Consider the following 11,990-nt stretch of genomic DNA (forward strand, 5'->3'; position numbering starts at 1 on the left):
TTGAATGATGGGGCTGGGGAAGAATATTGAAAGTACCATGGATTGTCAAAAGAACAAATAAATCTATCTTGGAACAAGTACAGCCAAAATGCTCCTTAGAGGCAAAGATCGTGAGACTTCGTCTCATATACGTACTTTGGACAGGTTATAGGAGAGACCATTCCCTGGAGAAGGACATCATATTTGCTAAAGCGGAAGGGCAGCAGAAGAGAGGAAGGCCCTTAATAAGATAGATGGAGAAAGTGTCTCCAACAATGGGCTCAAACACAAGGACAGTTGTGAAGCTCCCACAGAACCAGGTGGTCTTTCGTTCTGTGGTAGACAGGGTGGCTATGAGCCGGGACTGATTCAACAGCACCTAATAGCAAGAACAAGTAGACAGAGATAAGGAGACCTGGTGGAACAGCGGGTTAAGCATTTGACTGATAACTGCAAGGTCTGTGATTCAAATCCACCAGCTGCTCTGTGGGGGAAAAATGAGGCTCTCTGCTCCCGTGACTATTTACAGTCGAGAAAACCATGGGGAGTAGTATTACACTGTCCTACAGGGTCACTTTCATTTGGAATCTATTAGGCAACATTGGGTTTCATTTGGTTTGGTTTGGGTTTTGATCTGGAGATATGAATACCTACATTATTAGGGATAATTTAGTTGCAAGGAGCAGAAACTCCCTCGGAGAACATCATATCATGGATGCAAGAGACCCTCTAGAGGACCTTAGGCAGGACTCAGGTAGTTATCCCTTCTGCTCCTCTCCATTATCAACCCATTTTCTTCTCTGCACCTAAGCTTCCAGAGGCCTTTTGACTGACCTGCTGGAACCTGGCTTTATCAGGGCTGCACTGAGGCACAAACTGCAGGGCTTCACTGAGGCACAAACTCCCTAATCCTTGGTGCAAATCCACAATAAACGGCATTTGGCTGCCAGCTTCCACTCTGGTCCAGTTGTCTCTAACCCCCAGGTAAACCAGTGACCCGCAAGCAGGGGTGGAAGAGGATATGGCAGAGAACAGGGCTGAGGGTGTTTCACGCCACCTCGTGGAACCAGCAGAAAGATAACTGACAGGATGCATGTTAAATGACAAGCATAGTGTGGGTACAAGAGTAGTGTGGGCAGAGTAAACTGTGGGCATGATTGTGTTTGCTTTGTTTTGTTTTGTTTTGTTTTATGGGCTTAACCTGTTTCCAGATCTCATCATGTAGCAGCAGTGATCCTAAATAAATATCAATTATACCCTTTAAAGGACTCATTAAAAAATTTTAAATACTTAATAAAATCTGTTATTTACATACAATAAGCTGCATTAATTTAAAGTACATAATGTGATGAGTTTTGCCACCATTGCACCTGCAAAGATATTGACCATTTTCATCAATCACTACAAGATGTTTCCAAGTGAAGGAGGAGTTTCCCAGATAGCCACATCAGAGAGCACCCAAAAGTGGAAGCCTCGCCTGGGAAGGAACAGAATATGTTGGATTGAAACCGGCTGTGAGTCCAGAGTGCACGGCGGCATGGACGGAGGCTGCCTGCCATAGGTAGATGGCACTCATTCTGTATGTGGCCTGCGGGCACTGGAATAGCCCAGAAAGGACTGAAAAACGTGAAAGGCTCTGGCTGAAGAGCTATGGGATCAATTTTGCTGTTTGCAGAGGTCACTCTGGCTTTGACTAAAGGACAGACTACAGACACGCTAGTGGATGCAGGGCCACTGAAGCAATACAGCCCAGAGACATTGATGGCATGAAGTAGTGAAGACCCCAAAACCACAAGTGGAGGAACCCCAAATGTCCTTAGTGATGTGGCCACAAGACCCCATGCTGAAGAGCTGTAAAGAGGGCCTGAATACTCCTTGTTCCCCATTTTTTTAACTTATAAGAACATTTTATTGGGGGGGCTCTTACAGCAATCCACACATCAATTGTATCAAGCATATTTGTACATATGTTGCCATCATTATTTTCTAAACATTTACTTTCTATTTGAGCCCTGGGTACAGCTCCTTTTTTTAACCTCCCTTCCCCGATCCTGCTCTCATGACCCCTTGATAAATGATAAATTATTATTATTTTCATATCTTACACTGACCGCTGTCTTCCTTCCCCAATAGTTTCTATTAATCAGCCCCCTGGAAGGAGGAAGTATATGTGTTGATCATTGCAATCGGTTCCCCCTTCCTCCCTCCTCTCCCCATTTCCCCTACCCTCCTGGTTTCGCTACTCCCATTCCTGTTCCTGGATTCTGTGTGTCCTGAGCTCTTATGTGACCAGCCATTCTGATTTCCCAGTTGCTCAGTCTAGACTGGAACCTCGCCCTGATGGAAATGCATGGCATCATGCTGGGGCTGGGCTGGGTATTCTGTCCTATCCTCAAACCCCAGGGCCTTCTATATCCTAAGGCCTGCTCTGGCCTAGAAGGGATGGAGGGCGGTGACCTTTCATTACTACTCTCTCCTGGGTCTGAACTGGAGATCACAACACCAGCTTCCCGGACCCCTGTGGATAACACCGGCCTCAGACACCAGCCTCCTTTGTCCCACTGCCCAACTCTTCCATAGAAAAACCTATTCCTATTAGTATTTAACATTTATAAAGCCCTTCCAATCTGCAGGGGCATTCACCCTCCTGGTCTCATTAGATCGAGACTAACTTGATGTTAGAATTGTTCCTCCTGTGTGAAATAAGAAGACTTTAGAGAGATCCGTTTGTTCCGAAGGCTCTAAGACAAGCTCCATGGCAGTCTTGGCAAGTTTTTCCACTTTGTGTCTTCAAAAGAAATTTCTGAGCCTGCCTGCCTGCATGGGGCAGGGAGCAGATGCTGCATGGGTAATTGACAGATATGCTTTGGATGAAAGGGATGATACCCAGGTTGTGGTCTCATTGATTTAAGCCCCAAGCCTGCTAGAACTCAAGCAAAATGTAGTTGTGCTGGCATGGAAGAAATCTGAGGCTTTTTGTAAAATAGGAAAAAGTTATTATTTTTGTCTGTCACCATGTAGAAATAACTAGAGTTATTTCCTGTGACTTCACTAAAAATCCTTTCACTGGCCTAAAAAACAAAGAAAACACTTGAATCTGATAAAAGATTCTTCCCAAATGAATAAAATGCAGCAAAATGCAATACATGGAGCAGTGGTGTCAGGGAGCTAGAGAGAAGTGGGGAGGTGGCCTGACCCAATGTTCAGATCACACAGACAAATTAAATAAACCCAGAGTCACAGTGACTGTCTGAGAGCAACCTGCACATTTATCGCTGAGCCAAGCCTCCATACTCTGCCACTCTGAGCTTTTCAGAAGAACACATATACCTGGGCTGCAAGTGGAGGTGACCTTGGGACCACGTAGAACCTTACACTGCAGCTTTCTAGGAGAATCAATTTTACTTGGATTTTTTTAGGGAAAAAAAACATTGTTATTATAGCAAAACATTTTCATGGAGTAGAAAGCAACATTCTTATGAACTTTAAAGCTAACAATTCTACAAATACATTTGTTCCCTGTGGTGGGTACACTATGTACATTATACCTAAGCACTAGGTAGAATAAAAGAATTTGGTTAGAGCTGCTTAATTGGTGGAAACATTTACGTACTTGGCTATTAACAAAAGTTTGATGGCTTGAACCGACCCAAAGAAACCTTGGAAGGAAAGCCTCACGATCAAACTTCTAAAACATCAGCTATTGGAAACCCCATGGACAATGCTACTCTGAGGTAGAACAGACTCTAGGTCAGTTGGTTACTTAGGTAGAGAAACAAATAAATAAACATCAAAGTAAGACCCCTGGCACAGTAAGAAACCGAAACCGAAAGAAAGGTATCATGTGGCTTATTTTTTTCCCTTTTGTTCAAGAATATTTGGAAAGTTGGATGGAAAAACCTTCCTTATCCATCACTTAAACTCAGCTCACTGCCATCCAGTTGATTCTGACGTACTGTGACCCTACAGGACAAGATAAACTATCTCTATAGGTTTCCAAACCTTTTTAAGGGTTAGAAAGTCTCATCAAGGCAGCTAGTGGATTTGAACTGCTGAACTTTCAGCACAATGCATAATCCACCTTGCCACCAAGATCCCTAAAACAGCCCTTAAATAAAGTATTGCTACTTTACCCAATGCTAATTGGACAAAGGGTGCCCATGACAGAAACCGTTTTCATTGTGCATGCTGCTTCGGAAGGTGTCAGTTCTCCTCCAACAGTGGGTGGGCTGAAGAGGCTCCAAAAAATTAGCTCATTTTGTTTAAAAAGTTGTTAAGGAAAAGCAGCCTTTTCAATGCAGTAAGAGTTTATAGAGATCCTGTGCTTTTTAAGTCCTGTGCCTTAGGAACCGCTGCACATTCATCATGGGCCATGCAAGGACCTAAGGCCTCATTGTTTTTACATTTTTGACACATTGATTTATTTAAACAAACACCACAGTAAAGCAAAGAAACCGTGTACACGAGAAGAAGGGAAATAACAAGGCAGGAAAGGGAAGAGATGAAAAGCAGGAACCGGAGTGCTCCTTGTTAAGTGACTGGGACAACGCAGGTCATACATTGTACAGATTCTGGTGACACTATGGCAGCCAAGAACCTCTTGAAGTCATCTCCAAGGACATAAGAAGGTCATGAAGCTTAGGGGATGGTTGCCCTGTACTTTTATAGCACCTAGAATATCTTTTGGAAAAGTGTTCTTGCACCTCAAGTGCCTACCACTTGTCTGTTAGATTATCAGAGTATGGTGGAGAGTGGGTTGCTGTAATGCTGGAAGCGATGCCACTGGTAATTCAAATACAAACAGGGTCACCTATAGTGGACAGGTTTTTGCAGAGCTTCCAGACTAAGGCAGAGTAAGAAAAAAGGCTTGGTAAAATATTTCAAAAAACCAGCCACCGGAAACCATATGGATCACAACAAAGTCCTGTGTAATATAGTGCTAGAAGATGAACTTCCTAGGTTGGAAGACAGAGTGGCTACAACAATGAACTCTAGCATACCAATGACCATGAAGATGATGCAGGAATACGCAACATTCATTCTGCTGTACACGGGGTCACGGTGACTTGGAGCCAACTGCACGGCAACTAATAACAACAACCTCAAGTGCAGGCACATAGTAAAGTGATAACATATATTGAAGGCAATGGAAAAGCCAGTGGTAGTTCCTATTAGTAGATTGCCATGTTTCCTTTGCCTTTACCAGATATACACTCACCTGCCCGCTCGCCGGCTCATGATACAGCAAAACCTCCTGTAAATGACCTCTTCAAATGTAAAATTGATCCCATTCCTAGATCCCGGCATTCTTCTCTTTTTATTACTTTAGTTTTTCTTGGACACTAAATACTGTCTATTATTATGTATTTATTTATATTTTTAGCATCCCCTCCCACCCTATAGAATATATGGTTCATGAGAGCAGAAATTTTAAAAAATCTTTTTATTGTGAATTATGTGAAGATTTACACTGAATCTCTTAACTCTCAGAACTTTGTCCTTGAATAAATGTTGCCCTTTCAGTCTCGAATGGTTAATTAATCTAACAGGGAGCGAGCTCATTCGAGGCCTACGGGTTATAGTCTTATGGGGGTTCCACATGTCTCCATCTGACCAATAAGCCTGGTCTCTTTTATGATTCTGAGTTTTGACCCACATTTTTCTCCCACTCTATCAGGACCTTCCAGTGTCATCCTTTTCTTGGTAGTGGCAGCCAGGAACCATCTAGTTCTTCTGGTCTCAGGGTTATGGAGATTGGTACTTATGTGGCCCATTAGTCCATTTTTATATGTATTTCAATTTTCATCACTTTTCTTCTTTCCATTAGATGATGAAAGAAGCCAACTCATGAGGTTTTCAGACCTCAGTCACTACTCGCCACAGTAGAATGTAGAGCACTTTCTTTGTGAACCATATTAGCCCAATTGATTCTGCAGTCCCCAAGACTATGGTGCTGATCCTCCAGACTCAGTGGTCATTCCCTCAGTTTGGGGTTTGGTCTAAGCCATTTTACATAACTTTGCCCCCTGGAGGCTCCTGAACATTTATGGATATATTTGCAGCCAAGGTAAATACACATATACAAATATCCTCTGTCAAACCTCAATATATTCATGGGTATACTCCCACTCTCCCTTCTACACATGTCCAATTTTCATATCTATCCGGGGTTCTACTCATAGATCACCACTGTCAAGGGATTGTATGTATAACAGTAATTTGCTTCTACTGTCTTTAACTCTTAAAAAAAAAAAACCACCAGTGTCTTCTCCTGTCTCAGTCCTCTGTCCTAACCTCCCTATTACTGTGTATTGCTTTCCCTTCATGCAAGTTAACATTTGTCTCCCCTCTAGGCCATGATCTCCCCTGCCTTTCCTTCTTATCTTGGTAACCATCAAATAATGTTTCTTTTGATATGAAAGCCATTTCTTGACATTTTATAATAGCAGTCTCATACAGTATTTATCATTTTGTGTTTGACTAATTTCATTCAGCATAATGTCCTCCAGGTTCGTCCAAATTATGAAATGTTTCTTATGCTTGCTATTCTTTAGCCTTGTATAGTACTCCATTGTGTGTATGTACCATCTTGAGTAGGTCTTCGTAATAGGATCTGAGAAGAGCAGAGTTTTTTTGTCTCCTTTGTTTGTGGCATCCCTAGATAGATCCTCAAAGAGACTCTATTCAACTTTCAAGGACTCCTTTCCGTACAAAACACATAAAGATGATAGGAATAATATTTAAAACATATTTTGAAAACATATGATAGCAGTAAACTAAATTAATTTCCTCAACCAAATGTGAAAAAATAGCAAAAAGGTGGAAAAAATCCAAATGCCCATCAGTAGAAGAATATATTTAAAATGTTGGCATGCAAAATGGAATATTATATCCATTGCTAAAACAAAAATGAAATGATGAAGCACCATGGGATGGATGGACCTGGAGAACATTATACTGAGTGTAATTAGTCAATAACAAAAGGAAAAATGTTGCATGAGTCCACTACTATAAGGAAAAGCAAGAAAAACAGTTTGACACCAACAGGAATTGATTTGGGGGCTACCCGTGGTGGGCAAAGGAGAGAAGGATTAAGCAATAGTCTAGAGAAACAGGTAAAGATAGTAATCCACAAGAGGAAGAAAAGAAATCAAAGAACCAGAATAGGGTAAGCTACTGGCCGTATTTATCAGTAGTTGAAACAGTTGAATATAAAATTGATGGTCTCAAGTGTAAAACTCCCACCTAATTTACATTTATAATTTCTTAAATTATTATCTAGATAAATAAATAAACCACGAATTGGAAGAACTGAGTGAAAACAGTGAATAAGGAGAAATGCAGAGCTTGCGAGCCAGCTTGGCACTATGCAGCTGTTTTTCATTATAAATAAGATTCCAGTTGAGAAGCATAGGAAGCAACTTCATGGAATTCCTAATAAGACAGAAGCACTGTGTCAAGCAATACGTAAAAAAAAAACAAGGTGAGCCGATTATGAGACATACTTAAGGAAGGGAAGTTCAAGAAAGCCAGTGAGAGGGAATTCTAGAAATTCAGAAACAATTGAGCAGGAAGGAAGCCAGTAAGTAAGGATAGAATCACTTACCGGCATTGGTCCTTGCTTGATTGATTTAGGGGCCTATTCAGTGTAGAAGGCTTGTGGGGTAGTGGGTGGAGATGTAAGATTAAAGTCGGCCCTTCCCATATTGTCCCTCTTAATAGGAACCAGATAATGGATCCACTCACCCAGAAATACACAGTAGTCCTGTGCTAGTGACAGGTATCCAGAGAAAAATTATTTGCTCCTTTTCCCATTATACCTTCCTGGGAAGTAAAAGAATAGCTCCCCGCCCCCCTCCATTCACCCTGAAATTGGAGAGACACACTGCCACCCCTAAACATCCCAGTGGACTACCTAGCCCACCTCCACTCCCCTCAGGTGCATGACTACTGCTGCTAGGTGCACATGCCTGCTGCTGCTGAGGTTGATGAAACACATACCCGTGGAATGTGCATTGTATGTCCACTGCGCAGCATGCATTGCTCTACTGCTATCTGCATGGTCAGTAGCAAATACCTGTGCAGACTGTATGCCAAAGTCTACTGTCTTTGCCAGGGTTACAAAACAAAAGGTATATGATGTGTCAAATAAAAAGGTCAACTTGCCTTGTGTAAGTCTGGGTAAACTAGGGAAACAAAGCCACAGAAACTCATATATATATTAGAGAGTTTTATATAAAGGGTAAGTGTACATTAAGAAAACATCCTGAACCAGTGCTGCCCAAACCTACAAGTTCAACATTAGTCCATATGTCTGACGCCAATCCACAAAGTCCTCCTCCATCTCACAATACACACACAATGATGCCAACTACAGGAGGAAAGCCGAATCAGTGAACGTGTAAGCATCTCAGCGCTGGCAGGGTTCTGCACACGCTGCTCCAGCACCCAGGGCTACATCGGGGTAGGTCCATGAGGCTTTGCCTCAGGGATGTCTTGCAGGCAGTGAGCCTTGCCAGCTGAATCAGGGACCTGGATAAGGCAGCTGCACCCTGGTCCAACCATCCGAGAGCAAGAGACCCGAGAACTAGAAAGGTGAGGCTTACCAAGCCATTTCTCTCTCCACCCTTCAGTTAATCCCACATGTGATTATCAGCCAAGTTGGCACAATAAACCTTAACTATCTCAGCTCTGTATACTTTAACTCAAATCACAATAAGCAAAACAAAACAACTATACACACAAAAAGATCATCTCTTCTGCAGTTGCAGTGCATGCGCTCATGAATCAGAACAACATGCCCCATCACGTTTGTGTTCAGCCGTGACCATCTCGCAAGATAAATCTTGAATGCCTGCCACCTCCATGATTGGCAGTACATGCTCCCACAGATTGGGTGCCACAGGTCCAGTGCATCTGGAGCAGACAGTGTGAACTCCTGCAGGCTCAGATTGAAACCCATGCACACGCTCACAGCCACTGTGACAGCAAAATATCAGGACAAAACAAAACATCAGACGATGATCAACTAGACATAGTTTCACTGTGTCTCATAGACATCAGACAACCTCAGTACCAGTAATAATCATAATCATAATAATATAAGTTGGCTCAAGCAAAGGACCAAAATACAGAGCCAGAGCACCTTCTAGAGGAAGAAATGGCATTGGAATGAAAAGATATGGGATTTAAAAAAAGTATATTTAGGACCCTTCAATGGATTAAGAAAGGATCAAAGAAACAAAGACATGGGGGAGGAGGGAGGGAGGAACAGGAAGGGAGGAGAAAAATGAGGATCTGATACCAAGGGCTCAAGTAGAAAGCAAATGTTTTGAGAATGATGAGAGAAACAAATGTACAAAGTGCTTGACACAATGTATGTATGTATGGATTTTGATAAGAGTTGTAAGAGCCCCCAATTAAATGATTTTTTTAAGAAAGGGAGAAACAAAGAAAAAATGACAAATAAAACACAGAAAAAGCTCTTAAAGAATTCAGAAAAACAATACAGAACATATTAACAAAAGAAATAGAAATGTTAAAACCATATAAAATAGCAAAGGAAACACAAAGATTAATATAAATTGTCAGAAATACAAGATAACCCATTGGAAGGACAAAGAAGGGCAATTGAATCAATGGAAGTCAGAATCGGCAAAATTAAAGAAAAATCCCTCGATGCTAATTGGTTACAAAAACAATCCCCAAAATTGAAGGAGTGGTGGGGTGGAGGAATGATGAAACACTAAACATTATGGGGAACATCATCAAGATAAATAGGATTTATCAGAATTCTGGAGCAGACAGACACCCATAAAAGCACAGAGAAATTGTCAGAGATGTGTTGGCAGAAAACGTATCTAACATCAAGAAAAATGAGAAGAGATGCATTCAAGAAACTCAATCAACCCCAAATAGGATGGACCATGAAAGAAAATCAATAAGGTATACAAGGATAAATTTAAAAGTATGGATATGGACATCCCTTACAGAAGGGTCACAAGGAAGACACAAGTCAGTCAGGGTGCAGTGTAGCTCTGTGGAAACATACAGCTTTCCTCTAGCTCTTTATGCTTCCTCCCCATCCACGATCATGACCCCAATTCTACCTTACAAATCCAGCTAGACCAGAGTATGTACACGGGTAGATATAAGAGCTGGAAACACAGGTAAAACCCATAGGACCATTATTGAGGGTAGCAATACCAGGAGGGGAAGGGGAAGGGCAAGGTGTGAGGAGGAGAACCAATCACAATGATCTACATATAACCCCCTCCCTGGGGGACGGACAACAGAAAAGTGGGTGAAGAGAGACATCAGCCAGTGTAAGGCATGAAAAAATAACAATAATTTATACATTTTCAAGGCTTCATGAGGAAGGGAGGGTGGGGGAGGAAGGAAAAAATGAGGAGCTGATACCAAGGGTTCAAGTAAAAAGAAAGTGTTCTGAAAATGATGTTGGCAACAAATGTACAAATGTGCTTGACACAATGGATGGATGTATGGATTGTGGTAAGAACTGTACAAGCCCCCAATATAATGATGAAAAATAATAATAATAAAAAGTATTGATACTAGGTTTCCAGTTTATACATGTGTGAGTTTATATCAAACAAGATTTATTTAAGCATACCTCTGTAATAAATGGATGACTTCCGATGAGTTCTCTCCACAGCACATTTGTTTACTCGTGTTAAGGAGCCTCCAAACAAAATAGTGGCTCTTCAGGGTATTTGCTGGGCCAATCTTTAAATTAAAGATTGAGAGGTAAATTTAGAAGCTCAAGGAAAATGTTTTCTTAGGATTAAAAGGGGTAATCTTGGTAGATTTTCTCAAAGGACATGAGATAATCATAAAGATTTGTTAAGAAGAAGCTTTAAGAAAATTTTGAACTGTACTAGTGATAAATAATTAGAAAGTTGTGCTGAGGAGTTATTGATTGTAATCACAATACACCTGCTCATTCTTGAAGAATATCAATAACTCTATAAACAATTGATAAGCTTATCTAGCCACCTATAGATCTGATCTTGTCCCTGTAGAATTCTTTGTTTCCCAAGAGTTCCAGTTAAAAGGAACAGAATTTGAAAGCCTTACAAATGTTAAAACTGCCATTTTGATATTATGGAAATTGAAGAACAAAGAATTCTTGGGGGAAAGGTTAGAGAGATGGAAACACCATCTTCAGAAGTGTATAGCACTAGCTGGAAGACATGTCAGGAAACAGCAACTTCACTCTTAACCATTTTTGATTTCTATGGTTTTTGTAGTAATACTTTTTCACTTACCTTCATATCATAATCAAACTTCTAAAACTAAAGACAAAGAATACTGAAAACAGCTCAGGAAAATCAGAAAGTCACATACAAAGGAGGACCAATAAGACTAAGCTTTGATGTCTTATCAGAAATCATAAAAACTAAAAGGCAATAGAGGAATATATATACAAAACCCTGAGAAAATAAAAAACAAACAGAGCAAGAACTTAAATTCCGGAGACCGGATTTCTAGGCTACCAGATAACAAGCCTGGGGGAAATCCCCTCAGCAACTAGCCAAGGGTTCCCACTAGGAGGTAGACACTGAACTTCCTGGCAGTGAGAATTTCACTTACAAGCTAACTAGACCCAATTTTCATAATGTGGGCGAGAGCACTGCCTGCTAGCACTTCATTTTACCCTTGACCAGTGACACCGGCCACTTTGTTAGTCCTGCTGCTCCTGGCCCTGACCATTTCCCCAGCCCCTGACGCGATGGAACCCGCGAGCCCGCTGGGGCCCTGGGGGATAGCAGCCTGCATGGGGACTTTGGTGCGGACATAATCAGCGCCTTTCCCCCATGTCTTCCTTCTTTCTGGCTTTGTTCTCTGCTGCCCTCCCCTACCTGGGCCCCACTTCTCCCATGAAACACACATGTACACGCACTAGCACTGCTAAAGGAGTAAGAATCCCCCCCACCTGCAAGGCAGTTTTAGTAATTACTTTATTTTCTTCAGTTTTTGTACTTTGGCTC

This window comes from Echinops telfairi, unplaced genomic scaffold (assembly GCF_000313985.2).
Source record: "Echinops telfairi isolate 266 unplaced genomic scaffold, ASM31398v2 ScPeMD7_7424;HRSCAF=8462, whole genome shotgun sequence".
NCBI classification, from domain to species: Eukaryota; Metazoa; Chordata; class Mammalia; order Afrosoricida; family Tenrecidae; genus Echinops; species Echinops telfairi.